We start from the raw sequence: 15,482 nt of genomic DNA on the forward strand, positions 1-15,482 counted from the left end.
AGAAGGCATCTTCTGAAGATAAGACTTTGTTACAGCATAATAAGATGGACACATTTGATGTCTCTTTGGTACATTGTGGACACATGCAATATCATTCCCTAAGCACGTTTACTCAAAAGTAAGATCCACTTGAGTTCAATGGGGCTTGCTGCCTCATAGGTGTGCATAGGACTTCAGCAATGAACTCCAACTGCCCAAAGGGACATTGGCTTGGATCCCAAGTTCTTGTGCTTGGAACTCTGCTCATGGGACACTCTCAGTGGTGGAAGGGATAGGGACGAGATTTTCGTCCATTTCCTCTTCACCTTGCACTCCTTGTTTCTCCCACAAATCTACTCCAGAGGTTGAGTAACCCTCTGGACCAGCATGGGAACTGACAAGAGATTTCCGGGAAGGGGGAATCAACAAAAAATTGCCTCCCTCCCCCGCCAGCAACCTGCCCATCCTTCTGCCTGTTTGCTCATTGGCTCTCTTCTAATGGTGGAAGGGCAGCTCAGAATCCAAATCTATATTTTTACTTTCAAACACTGGTCTCTCCAAGGAACTACCACATTTACCCTCACAATAGCCCTGTGAGGTTGATTAAGCAAAGTGATAATGGCACATAATGCTAACTCATGGTTTGTTTAACCCATGGGTTGTGAATTCTTGGTTGTTGTGATGTGCGAACACAGCCATGCAAACAAACTATGGTTTGTTAACCACAAACAACCCAGAAACAGAATCCATGGATTATTGTTGGATTGTGAATTCTTTGTGTTATTTAAACCATGGGTTTTTGTTATGTGTGAACTCAGAACTGTGGATTGTTTATGTGTTGTTTTGCCATACTACAGAGGCAGTGGGCAAGAGTGATTAAAAAAACCCAGTCACTCTATCTGCTAGTACTTCTGAAACCATATATGTGGAAAATGCTGCTTCCAAAATTGCCTGCAGAACAGAATGAGGAAAGTTTCTGTGTTTAACTAGGAGGCCAATTCTCAATGCACTCACGGGTGAGGGCCTAATTGAAATGAATGGAGCTTGCTTTGGCAAGCAGTTGGATGATTGCAGCCACGATCTTCCTCAGGCAATGCTTTAATAAATTGTTCAAAATCTCATTTATCCGAATAGATAAGACTTCTCAGGCATTATATTACACATTCAGCCAAGCCAGATCTGAGTGCACATAAGCCACTTATTATGGAAAGATAGCAATAATTTGGACAGAGTGCCTCTAAACAGGCAGAAAGTCTTCCCAATTTAAACAGAGAAGTAAATTTTGTTTTGCTTGAACAAACAGTTACTCAGGCCCAGCCCAAGGCAGGTCACCGCCTGAAGCACCGGGGTCCTGCCGCAGCCCCACACTCCCTCCCATGATCCCCTCACACACACACCCCGCGGCCTCCTCCACCCCTCCCATGTGTGGCCAAGAAGAAGCAGTCGCTCGGTTGCCCAAGCACCTTGCTGCCCCTTGCCTCCTGACCCTCCCTCCTGCCAGGCAACTTACTTTTCCAAGCGTGGCGCACACACCTGTCTCACCAGTGTGCTGCCTCTGTAAGCTCCTTCTGCCTTCAGGATCCACGCAGCGCCTGCACATGTGTCCAGCGTGGCTCCCGAAGGCAGAAAGACCTTACAAAGGCAGAGGGGGCACAGCTCCCTGAGCAAGATCCAGGGCCGTGGAAGATCCCAGCAGGGCCAGACAGCATGAGTGGGCCACCAGGACGGCTTGCATAGTGACTAGGGATGGTGCAAAATCCACTCGAGCTCATGATGGCAGTGGATGCCCCTGCGTCTGGCCCTCATGGGATACAATGGATGTGCCTGGTGGATTTTTGCCCTATCGCAGCCAAAGAACAAAGGGGGGCGCAGGTCTAGGTAAATTGCAAGGCTGGGGAAATTGCATATTTTCTCCCTCCGCTAGTCTCAGTGGTACGTTACGGTTAGGGCTAGTCGTCAGGTTAGGGTTGGCGTTGAGGCAGGATGGCTCTCCAGGTAGGAACATAGGCTGCAGAAAAGCCTAGCCAACCTAGGCAGTAATCTCACTGGGCCAGAGACACTGAGAGGGCTCCCCCCAGACTACACACCTTATCTTTCAGAGGGCATGCAATGAGTTTATCTCCTGGACCCAGGAACTCTTCACCCATAGTGCTTCCCTCTTGTCAGGATTCAGCTTCAGTTTATCAGCTCTCTTCCAGCCCATCACTGAGTCCAGGCACTGATTGAGGACCTGCACAGCTTCACCTGATTCAGATGTCACTGGAGATAGAGCTATGTGCCATCAACATACTGATGGCACTAGACTAGCTGCCAGCCGCTGGCACCCTAGGCGAACCATGCAATCAGCACCCCCACCACAACCCCCAAGGGCAGATCAAGGTGGCGGTTTTTGGTTAACTGGGAAGTATTTTGCTCCCATTTTCCATTTAATGAAGCACCAATCCTTCCCTCCTTCTTCAGAAGCAGAAACATGACTCCCCCCCTTTTTAAAAAACTAAACACTATCAGCACAGGGGGTCTGACAAAAACAACAAAGGAGACGGTCACAGCTGTCCGCACTGTGAAGGAACAGAAGTCCCATCCACAATGCCCAGGGCAGAGCAGTTGCATCCTTGGGGTGACATGGCCAACAAGGTGCTGCCAACCCCTAGGCTCAGCCCTCTGAGGACATAGGAAGTGGCTGTTCTTGGAAGAGCCTCTCACTCCCTGCCTCCAACTGGCTAAAGATCAATGCAGCTTAGAGAACGGTGAGGAACTGGCATAGACAGGAGACAGAAAAAGACACCCCTAGTGTGAAGTGGACCAGCTGTAGGCAGTCAGGTAATGTAGCAGTGGCATGAGGGATGGTGGGATACGATGCCCGCTGCTGGGATACCTGCCTGCTCAGGTGAGAGGACCATAGAGGAGGAAGGGGGAGGGAGGGGGAAATAAATAAACTATGCACGGTAGCTTATTTGCCCAACTGTGTGACAGCACACAGTGGGCTATTTCCAAATTAACTACTGTGCGTAGCTTATTAAACCACTGTGGGTTAAAGTGATGTGTAAGCCCACCCTATGGGAGGCAGTTTATGGGTCTGAGTGGGACCTGTAGCAAGGCCTTCTGGCGTCCTGCCTTCTAGAACCATTGCTAGGGTGACCACTTAACACATTGCCAAAAAGAGGAAATGTGTCACGAAATAAGAGAAAATATGACATATATTTGCATATAATTTAAATTATAAATTTATATAATTTATAATTTAAATTATTTATATTTGCATATAATTTGCATATAGATGCACATTTAGAAAGAACAACTATAGTTTAAATAGAAATACAATACATCTCACCATAGTGGGGAAAACTGTGACCAGGGCCAGGTCTGCACCAAGCAGGATATGACACTTTGAAAACAGTTTGAAAACTGTGCATGGAGTGTGTCCTGGGCCCCAACAGTTGTCACTACTGTTATAAACTGTTTTAAAGCATTAGTGTAGAGCCTGCCGAGGTGACCTGCTCAGACTGCTGTCTAGGTGCAAATTGTTAATGGACAACTTCAAATCCTTAGTTCTCCCTTCTTATGGTTCCCCCCCCCCCCCAATCTCTAAACTGGACTTGGACTGGACAACCGTTCAAACAGAGGATGCCTTTGAACAGAGTACTGGTTTCTGACAGAGGACTGTAAAGTAGGACAATTGGCAACCCCAGTGCTGGAGATCTGCCTGATCCCCAACACTGCAGCTGACTCCTAAAAGCTGCAGACCATTTTCATTTCAGTAATGAACTCAAACAGATCTAAGGAGGAGATGGGCGGCTTCGTGAGCCAGCAGCATGGGAAGAACAAAGGACGCGGGAGGGTCATTATTGCATAGGAAAACAATGGACTGAGCAACCACAGGAAGTTTACAAACACTCATTGTCACCCTTGACAAAGCTGACTCATTGTCAGCTTTGATCTGATTGAACAAGGTTATACATGCCATGGTACTCCTCACGACTCTATAAGCTTGCCTCGAACTTCATTGGCTCTGGATCTTTTTCTTCCTTTTGCTGATGGCAGGGATTAATTTCAAAACTATGTACAACATGTTCTGTATTATTGTGCCACCTTGTGACTTTTGCTCAGATTGCACCACACACCCAAATTATCATTAGATTGCACCACACACCACAAATTACCCTAGCCATGTTTATGAAGTTTTCTTTTCCATTCTTCAAATTCATTATTTTTAATGGGTTGGATCCAGACTAAGTTAGTCACACTTTAGTCCCATTAAAATCAGAGGGACTTCCAGTGAGTCATGATCCAACCCATTGTTATCTAAAAGTAAAAGTAAATATGCAAAACAAAGCAAATTATGATCTTAAGGAGCTAGAATCTAAATGACAACAAAATAAAACTTGTTCTCAGAAGAAATGTTCCTAGTATACTTGGTTCAATAAATACATGTTTGAATTTTTCAACTGTAGCAAGGAAACTCTGATATCCAGGCCCTATGCATCTGTTCCAAGTGTTGTTAATACAACATCTGTCTAAATAATAATTAATAGCATATGAAATAGTAATATTTGAAAAAGTTAAAAATAACATATAAAAAGTATTCTCTAAAAAAAAAAAAAACCCTTCCCAATTTATTTATCTCAACTGTAGCTTTGGTCCATAATAGGCTGCAGTATGCAAATCTGTAGTTAAGAGCTAGAAACACTACCATGAACCATCTTAGAAACTTATTTCCTCCCTTCTCTTTAAGAGTTCTGTATAATTTAGAAGCATACCTGCATCTAGCACACTGGGTGGTCTAGAAAGGATATTATCCCACTTGCTCTGAGTTTGTTGTTATGTGGGACTAACCTGGCTTTTAAGCATGGCATGCATCATTACATGAGCAGCCTTCTGCTTCTGCATTGGGATTTCGCCTTCTTCTCCTGCCCTGTGCATCTTCCAAATCTGCTCCAGAGGATCTCCTAATCTTCTGGAGCAGGTTTGGGGCACGTACAGGGGGCTGCAGGGCGAAGGGGAAATCCATTCTTCAAAGGGGTTCTGTTCTACTGGCAGAGTAACACCACTCGATGCAACCCTAAGGCTTTAATCTGCCACAGAAAAAATCATATCAGCTGTTCCTTAAAGGGATTTCTACAATAGATGAGGGAAGAAGGCTGAATGTGTATTTCATCAGTCTCTCCACAATGTTGAGAGTTGGGTGGGACTTTATTTGTGACCAGACCCTTCAGCACCATCACAATGCATGTCAAAAGCCAAAGCACCTGGCTTACTGCTGCAAGGTGGAGTGGCTAAACAAACTGTGAATGTTCTGTCCATGGTTTGTTTATTGTGAAATGTGAACCAGGATCTCTGGCTTGTCTCCCCCATGACAAGCTAGAAAAATATCCCAAGAACAAACCATGAGTTATTTCTCTGGCTTGTTATGAGAGAGACAAGGCAGAGGTTCTGGTTCGAACATCATGCTTATCATGAGCATGCTGCTTGTAAATGATAAACCACAGTTTAACCAGAATCCTGGCTTATCATTACATGTGAACTAGTCCATTCATTGGATTCTTCTACTCATTGTAGAACTACCATGCTTTAAAATATAAAGATGACTACTGTATATGTTGCAGCTCTTCTGGTCTCCACTTTTCAAAAGTACTGTGGTGACTGACCAATGTTAGAGAACAACACATCATGTAATAATCACTTTCCCAAAGGCAATATTAAAAACAACAGCAAAACTCTCCTCCTCCTCCTTCCTTTAAAAACTTAAGGTACTGTGTTTACAAGGGCTATGATCAGGAAAATTACTTTTAAAAATTAAAAAAGCTGAGTACAATTGATATGAAAAGTATTGAGCAGGCAGACAGAAGAGATGCTTTTTTTATTATTTTTATAGCCAACTTTTGGCACAGTGCCTGTGTTTGAAAACACACACACAAATGCTGCAGCCTCTGCACCCCAGACAATGGCTGTTGCTCAGGAGCAAAAAACAGCTGTTGCAGATCTTCCCAATCATTCCTTCTAATACTAAACTTAGTTGACCCCATGCCTCTCAATTTGGAATTGAAATGGGGTCATCCAAAATAAAGTAGTAATTTCTTCATACTCAGGGAAGTCCTTAGGTATGTAGAAATATATTAGTTTGTAAATTAAAAGAAATTAAAAACCTCAAACAATCCAATATGGGACTGTGATGTTCTACTGCATGAGGCAAGGATATTAAGTGTAATGTAAAAGTTAATTAATTAATAATAATGATTGAAAAGTTTAAAGAAGGTACTCACTGTGTATTTGTAGCAGTGGTAAGTATAAAGCCATAGAGGGGGAGTGAATGCTGGATGGAAGGAGAGTGCTGATTGGATATTTGTCTGGAGCATCTGGATTGGTGTGAGAGAATGGGAGGAGTCGGAGGACTGTGGAGTATATATGCTGCTGCTGACAGGAGAGAAGGTGTGATGTTGTTGGATGAGTTTTGGATTAGAGATAGGAAGGGTCTGCAAACTCTGTTGTTTTGGTGGATTAGTATGTGGGAGAGAGAACAGTGTAGCCTAGTAGGGGTAGAATAGGCAGGAGAACATTTAAGTCACATTTGAAACATTTAAGAGAAATTACTTACTGAAACCAATATGCATTGTGCTTTATAACCATTACGCTTGAGAACTAAAGAAACAGTTAAGCTTTTGTACCTGTACTAAATACTTGTTAATAAATTACATTTAAATTCCACTGGTGTGGTCCTTGGAGTACCTGGGAAGAGTAGAGGTCTTTGGTGGCAGTGGAAGGGAGAATTTGGGGCTAGTGTGCTGGGCTGTATAGCTGTGGGGACTAAGTAGAGAAAGGCGCGTCACAGGGGTGGCTGCAGCATTCCAAACCTCTTGACACCTGCACCTGTGCTGGGTCCTTTGATTAAGAAAGGAAAAGTATGACCATCCATCAAACTCTAAAACCACGCCCACTGACAGGTGCCCCTCCCCCTTTAGGACCAGATGTCCCACGCTAGGCGGGAGTCCCGCTGCCGGAAAGAGGTCACCTGACAGGGATCACATGACTCAGCAGGGTCATGTGACCCCTCTAGGAATGCACCAGGCCACCCTCGACCAATAGAAAGGGGTTTTAGAGCCCTAACTCTTACGGGAGTGCAGAAACCCCCCCCAGATTGATATTTCCAACCAGATTGGTCCAGCAGGGTCATGTGACTCCTTTACAAACTCGCCAGCCCACCCTGGACCAATAGGATGGGGTTTTAGAGCCCTAATCCTTATGGGGGTGCAGAAATCCCTAGTAGTTTGCTATTTCCAGCCGGATTGGTCCAGTGGGGTCATGTGACCCCTCTAGGAATGTGCCAGGCCACCCTGGACCAATAGCAAGGGGTTTTAGAGCCCTAGCCCATACGTGGGGTGAATAGCACCCCTAGCCAGGTTGGTCCATTGGGGTCATGTGACCCTTCTAGGAATGCACCAGGCCACCCTGGACCAATAGAAAGGGGTTTTACAGCCCTAACCCATACAGGTGGGTTGTGGAAATCCCCCTAGATTGGTATTTCCATCTGGATTGGCCCTGTAGGGTGCACGTGGTCCTATAAGGCCACCCCTTCGCTCTAGGCGGTGTTCTACAAGTATAGAAGGGACCCCCCCTTTTGCTTGCCCAGACACATTTCCTGCATAGAGAAGATGGCAAATCTGACCCCTCCACTGGCTCTTCAGCAGCTCCTCCACAGACACCCTTGAAGATTCAAACCAGAAAGAAGGGGGTAATTTGGGCTTCCTCATATCTGCCAGAAGACAGAAAAATTACACAGCTGTCTCAGAATATTATAAATAATAGTTCTGCTGCAACAACGAGTAAACCCTCATCTGTTAGACATGTGGGGTTTTCTTATCTACTGGCACCCTTGGATCTTCAGCCCCGAAAGAATGGAGTAATTCAGACTTCCTCATATCCACCAGCAGGCAGAAAAATTACACAACCATCTCAGAATATTATAAATAATAGTTTTGCTGCAACAACGAGTAAACCCTCATCTATTCAACATGTCGGGTTTTCTTATCCCTGGAACCCCTGGATCATCACCCTAGAAAGATGACACCGACTACTGAGAGTTTACCATTAGCTGTGTACCCTTCAGGACCGAATTCTATTCCTGAAACCGTGCCATGGGTCGATTGGAGCATGGATTGTACAGAACAATGGTCTGATACAGAGTGTGATTGTGGTTGTGATCTAAAAAATGTGTTCCTAAAGATGGAGAGAGCCGCTGTGAACCCTGTTGAAACTGTGGATGGTGGTGGCCTTATGAAATTAGTTCTACCATCTGAAGAGAAAATGGATCTGGGAGATCCTGGCACATACCAGACTCTGGAAGAGCCGATGGAAGTTATGTCTTGCCAGCTGGCAAGAACTGTTCTTATCTGGATTCGGAAGCAGTAAAAGAGACACCCGTAGTGGTTACAAAGAGGAGGGAACCCCTGTGTAGCCACTAAAGAACACGGCACCTCAGGCCTGCAGGTCCATGCTGAGGCTTTCACCCTGTGCCCCTAAACCCGGCTGTTTTATAGGTAGTATCCGCACACCTGGGTAGGTCATGTGTACGATAATCTCATGAGCTGGCCCCTGGCCCCTGTCTGAGACGTAAGCAGAAAACAGGTCTTTGAGACTGTTGAAATTATTTTTTTCACAATTAGCAGTGTTCAATGTGATCCTTTTGATCTTGAGAAAAGCTTTTCCTTTAGAATTTTTTAAACCATAAGATTTTGGCCCTGCTGACACATACTCTGTGATAAATTCATCTGCAGGGATTTCGCTTGTGAGGTCTCCTAAATAATCACCTAGGGGAGGCACCCACTCTCCAGGACGACTCACAAATATCACAGAATCTGTGTCATGGTATAAGCAATGCTCTTGCAATCTGTCTAGCAGTTTGTACAGCTCAAGAGGCGCATATGCAGTTGTAAATGCTGCTATAAACATATTCTTCCTACCTGTAACCATTGCCCATGTCTCAGAATGTTTCCAGGACACACAAACAGCCTCATCATCAATACATTCACACATTGAAACATCATAAGCATCAGAAAACAGAAGCTGAAATAACTCATCTGGATCTCTCACCACCTGTGTGTTTGGCGGATTTGTCCTCTGACCAAATTTTCCCCACAGAATTTAAAAATAATTTAGCTATTTGCCTCTTTGCTGGGTTCACTTCAATCTAATCGGGGCACAATGCAATCCCTTCATTTTGGAGATAATCATCTACATATCACTTTTTATCTTCTGCACTGACACACCAGTGGGGATACCCTGAAGCCTCCTTTTTCTGGTGAAGATGCATGTCAATATAATCTGAAAACAAGTGTGTGGTCTTGTTTTCAAAATGCCAGACTTCATAAATGTCCACCACCTTGTACCCCTTTTCTATAGCGACATTCAACTTGAATGTACACCATGTTCCTAACAGGGACCGCTCCTCATCTGAATGTTTACATGTTCCCTGCTGATGAGTTTCTGCAAAGGCTGCACGCAGCACAGACATGAGCTTACCACTAACCTTTGTAGGGAGAACAGGAAAGAAAAGACCGAGGGGGGGGGCGCGTAAACTTTAACCTTTGCAAGGCCAAAGTAATCTGAGAGTGGCTTGAAATTTTCATAAATTATTTCAGGGTGGCCAAGAGGGTATTGCTTGTTTTTGTTTACATAAGGATACAGACTTGTAAAATCATAGTAATGGATCTTTCCCCCATCTACAGGTTTATTTATTTATTTATTTAAGGATTTTTATGCCGCCATTCAGCCAAAAGGCTCTCATGGCGGCTTACAAAAGTATTTCTTGACAGTCCCTGCCCACAGGCTTACAATCTAAAAGACATGACACAAAAGGAAAGGGGATTGGGAGGGAGGAGGAGGAGGGGGGAAAGGAAAGGAAATTCAGGCACTACAATCTTAGTTGCAAAGTTCAGCAGTTACAGTTGACAGCAGGAGGGAGGGGGCTCTCAGCTGGAGCTGGACCCAGGCACGGTGGAGAGGTGCCCGGCTGCTGCTTCCTCCCTCACTGGTGGCCTCTGCAGAGACAGTTGACAGCAGGAGGGAGGGGGCTCTCAGCTGGAGCTGGACCCAGGCACGGTGGAGAGGTGCCCGGCTGCTGCTTCCTCCCTCACTGGTGGCCTCTCCAGAGACAGTTGGTAGCAGGAGGGAGGGGGCTCTGAGCTGGAGCTGGACCCAGGCACGGTGGAGAGGTGCCTGGCTGCTGCTTCCTCCCTCACTGGTGGCCTCTGCAGAGACAGTTGACAGCAGGAGGGAGGGGGCTCTCAGCTGGAGCTGGACCCAGGCACGGTGGAGAGGTGCCCGGCTGCTGCTTCCTCCCTCACTGGTGGCCTCTCCAGAGACAGTTGGTAGCAGGAGGGAGGGGGCTCTGAGCTGGAGCTGGACCCAGGCACGGTGGAGAGGTGCCTGGCTGCTGCTTCCTCCCTCACTGGTGGCCTCTCCAGAGACAGTTGGTGGCAGGAGGGAGGGGGCTCTGAGCTGGAGCTGGACCCAGGCACGGTGGAGAGGTGCCTGGCTGCTGCTTCCTCCCTCACTGGTATATAATATTATAATATAGTATTATAATACAGAGAGATCGCATTAGTACGCCCCCCCAAAAAAGAGGGCGTCTCTAGGTTCTAGAGGTTCTGGAAAATAAGCATCAGCAAGAAAATTCTTGAGGCCCTCATCTGTACTTAACATTTGCGGCCACTCATGTTCCCAGATGGCTATGACTTCAAACCCCATCAATTTCAGCACTGCAGTCCTTTCTTCTGTGCTGTTGTATAGGTATTCATATGTCTTACCCAAAAGAGGGTTATGATCCGTTGGAGAATAACACAGAATGCAGCCATGCCAAAAACAAACATGAAATTCAAAAGCTGTTTTCTTATTGTCTACGATAGCATAGCCATCTAGAAAATAAGCGCCAGCTTTGAATTCCCCAACCTTTAAGACGTGTTGAATCTGGACGTTGTCTTTCTGCTCTATGTAGCACAGTCATTGAATGGCTGAAGAAGAAAATCATTTCTGAACTTGATTATAGTTATCGTGACTGGGGATCACTATTTTATACTTGTCCATAAACTTAAATCTGTACATAGCGAAAGATGTACTAGCTAGGGTTGGATATTGAAAAGGGTCTATAGCGAACTTTTCCCATACACATTTCTTACCTGTGCGCACCATTCTCACGGTCTGTGTCATCTCTATAATTTTGTGTCTGTACTTTGTGCAGGCTTGCTCCAAAATATTAACATTTTGTTTGCAATAAAATGCTAACTCCTTCTGCATATCAAAGGTTTTAGACCTGCTCTCTTCATACCATGCTAAAAAAGCCTCTCTCCTGGCATCATGTGATTCACACCATAGTCCTCTGCTTTAAGCATCGGACCCACATAATCCCAATTCTCTGGTTTGTTAAAATAATGGGGAAAGTAACCCTTGTAACTATCAAATCCCAAGGCCTTTGGAAGCTTAGAGAGGGCCATGGGAAGATGACAGAGGGAATCAATAAATTTGATCTCTAACCCCTTCACGATGATACGTATTAATTTCCCCCCTTGTGTAATAAGATCGACTTCCAGTTTTTCTTTTATCAGCTGACTGAGAATAAAGTAGATATCATAGCCCTTTGAGTTATTGGCTATAAATGTACAGTCTGTGAATTGTGTACTATCTGTGAAAGTCTGGATAAATGCAGACAGGCACTCTTTACCCTTAAATTCCCATGTTTGCCCTGCCAAAATCCACGAAGTGACATTCCCGTGAGGTTTCACATTGCTCATTCTCTTCTTACCACCAGGTGATTCAACCTTAAAGGTTTCTACTGTCTCACCTGCAAATGCCTTTGCAAAACAGTAATTAGGAATGTGAAAACCTAAAGATTGATGGGCTTCAAAATCATAGAACACATATTTTACAGACACCTCTGGCTTCTTAAGCCTGGACATGTAACACTGATGCTTTTCTCCATCATCAATAAAACCCCAGCATACTTTGCAAAGTCTTTCTGGACAACGGTCAAAATCATGATTTAATTCCTGGTAAGTTTCGCATATTTTACAATACTGTCTAGGAACACAAGCTACTTTATCAGCAAGTGCTAACTCTTTATGTTTCCGCAGGCATTGGTGAGATCTGCAGTTACGCTTGCAATGATTACAACGCAGTATTTTAACGACCTTGCTGGCACAGTCTGCACTCAAACAAAGTCTACAGAGATATAGACAGGCATGAGAATGCGAGAAAAGTGTTGCACATTTCTCACAGAAATTCTCTGACCAAAAAACACTTTCATGCTGTGTACACCATAATAATGTTCATTGTGTAGTAACATAGTGTAGGTTTTACCATACCTGACCCCGGTTGGCTTGAATATTCCCCAACCATTTTTAGTGTACCTTATGACCTATATGTTGACCCTTAAATGATTTTCAATCAATGAAACATCGCTGAGTGTGACTTGTTTCTGTACAGATCAACCCAAAGCCTTATGTAGCTGCAGAGCTGCAGTCAATAACTCTGCATCTGTGGGGGCCTTCTCAGCCATGACTGCTAAGAGACCCCCAGCAAAGCAGAGATTGCTGCCTGTGTAATTTAAATCTACTAGATGCTGGCATTTTCTAAGTATGATTTTACTATTAGGAATAGAACCTATTTTCCTCCTTTTCCCACCTCCCCATGGCGCACGCACGATGGTAACAATTAAACGCAGAGTTGAATCCCCACATATTCATCATTCTGCAGCTAAGATTATTTTTATGGCTCGTCATTTTGATCACGTCACCCCGCTTCTAAAATCCCTTCACTGGCTCCCTATCTCCTACAGAATTCAATACAAGCTTCTCCTTTTGACTTTTAAAGCTTGTCATGGTCTGGCTCCTCCCTATCTTTCATCTCTTATTTCACCTTACTGTCCTGCTCGCACCCTTCGCTCTAATAACACTATGTCTCTTATTCACCCAAGAGTTTCTACTTCTCTCGCTCGTCTTCACCTGTTTTCGCTTGCTACCCCTTACGCCTGGAATTCTCTTCCAGCACATTTGTGAACTGCGACGTCGATCAGTTTTTAAATCTTATTTGAAAACATTTATTTTCTCAAAAGCTTATAATCCGTAGTGTGACGATACTAGTTTTTATTATTTGTTTTATTGTCTCCTATGCTGGTTGGCCTTTCCCCTACCTGTTTGTTTGTTACTGTGATTTTAGAATGTAAGCCATATGGCAGGGTGTTTTGTATTTTGTTTTATTTTGTTCTGTACAGCACCATGAAAACTTGATGGTGCTATATAAATAAATAATAATAATAATAATATTTCAGCATTGCTTTGCAGGAGATTACTAATATGTGTTATAAAGTCTTCTATATTTAAAACATCCCGTGGTCTTTTAACTGAAAAGAGTGGAAAGCTTAACCCCCCCCCCCCCCCCACCATCTAACCATAATTGCACAAAGTCTTCTGGTGAAATTCTCTGATTGATATCGAGGATTTGCTGTATAGCTGTGTATAGCGCTGTCACAGCCTGGGAAAACGATGTTATATGATCTAAATGAACAAATCTGAATTCTTCCCCGATGTGTAGGGCCCTGAACTGGCCCTGCTCCCATTCCCAACGCCTCACATGCTCTGCATATACCGGTGGTGGTTCCTCCCCCTCCTCTGAGTGCATTGAAAATGGTTCAATTACAGAATGTGGCTTTGCTCAAAAATTAAATCCTAGTTGAAGAATTCTGTAGTGCTACAACATTCTCACAGAATCAAGTACAGAGTATTTTTAAAACATATGAATTACATAGGAGTGAGAATGAGCCACATGGGCCGGGCTTGTGGCTGCCTTCTCGAAGGTGAGGCTCAACTGCTTTAGAGGAGAGAGGCTGGAGTACAGCATCCTGGGCAGCCTCTTAGAGCCGTTTCCCTTCATAGCCCCATCACATCTAGGTCGAAACGCATGGTCGTTGCTTCCTGAAAACAGGAAGTAATTAGGCCCATTCAATCTAGTAGGAGAGAGCAGCAACTGGACTTTTTCTGGGGGGTGGGTGGGTTGTGGCACAATGAAGGCCAGAAGTGGTGGAAGATGCAAGAGAGGCAGACAATGTCATGTGAGCAATCCGTGAGTTCCCAGTAACGAGCGCCTTGCCCCAAACCTTGATTTTTGCCCCCACTGGGGAAAATACACAGTGGACTAGTTTCTGTCTTGTCCCCCTGTGTATTTGGTGGGTTGCTTGGGGCTAGCTGAATAACTTTAAAAGCAACCTTGCTCAACCTGGCATCGTCTAGATGATTTGGACCACAACTCCCAGCATTCCTGACTATCGGCCATGCTGGCTGGGGCTGATGGGAGTTTAAGTTCAAAACATTGGAGAGCACAATTCCCTGATTGATAAATTGCAAGATCTCAGAGATCAGGAGGAAAATTTCCATAAAATCATGGCAGATGTGAAAATGTTTGCAGAAGAAAATTCAATCAAAATGCAAAATAAGGAAAAAAGAATGCGCTGCATCCCAAAACAATTTCAAAACTATGTTACTGAATTAAATGCAGCAGAAAGTATTGTTCCAAAAATTGACCATGGTTTTAGAATTTACAGACAATTGCAATGTTTTCAATGGGGTTAGTGCTTTCAATCCCAAGTCCTATTACTTTCTTGATCCAGAAAAACACAGACTATTTGCAAGACATTATAGTATGAATGAGAAAGACAAATAAAAATGGAACCAAGTGCTTGCTTTTCTTGAAGAACTGAAACTGTCTTTCAGTGAACTCCACAGACTGTGTGCCATAGCCATTATAATACCTCCAACAAGTGCTGGATGTGAACAAACATTTTCATCTCTGTGGCAAATTAAGACATACCTGAGGAGCAGTATGGGTGATGAACACCTAAGTAATATTGCTATACTAGCAATTGAGGGAGAAACTATCACAAGCCCTGGACTTTGAAAATGTAGTAAATCATAATTGGCGCATTCAGCTCCTTTAGATCTACATACTTCTCCATTCTTTCTTAGTGAGTGACAATCTAATCAGCCGGAAATGGCTATACACAACAACATGCATTGGGTGTCCTAGGTGTACAGGGCTCCGGTGTCTGTTTGCTCTTACTTTCCTCACGCTACGAGTCTACCTTCCTATTTCTGCCTAAACTGATTCAAAAGTAACTGTTTTCTAAAGAAAGTGTTCTGTTTGTCTAATCTGTATGTCAAGGAAATACTTGTGTAGTGACTCTACCTTGTTTGAAAGGCTTTTTCCTCACAGTAATTTGAATTTGGCTAATACATGCTATATTAAAAAAAACCCACGCCAAATTAATTAATATATGATTTGTTTCAGAATATATGCTTAGGATGGAAGTTTTAGTGTGAGAAATACTTTGACCCTGCTGTGCCCCCACCCCCTGATTATTTTTTTCTGGTGCCGGCACTGCTGCACACAGCAGGAGATCGCAGTAGATTCCATTTTTAAAAAGAAATCGGACTTACTTGGGCCTTTTTTTTGTCACGGAAGAA

The sequence above is a fragment of the Elgaria multicarinata genome, chromosome 6, assembly GCF_023053635.1.
Source record: "Elgaria multicarinata webbii isolate HBS135686 ecotype San Diego chromosome 6, rElgMul1.1.pri, whole genome shotgun sequence".
NCBI classification, from domain to species: domain Eukaryota; kingdom Metazoa; phylum Chordata; class Lepidosauria; order Squamata; family Anguidae; genus Elgaria; species Elgaria multicarinata.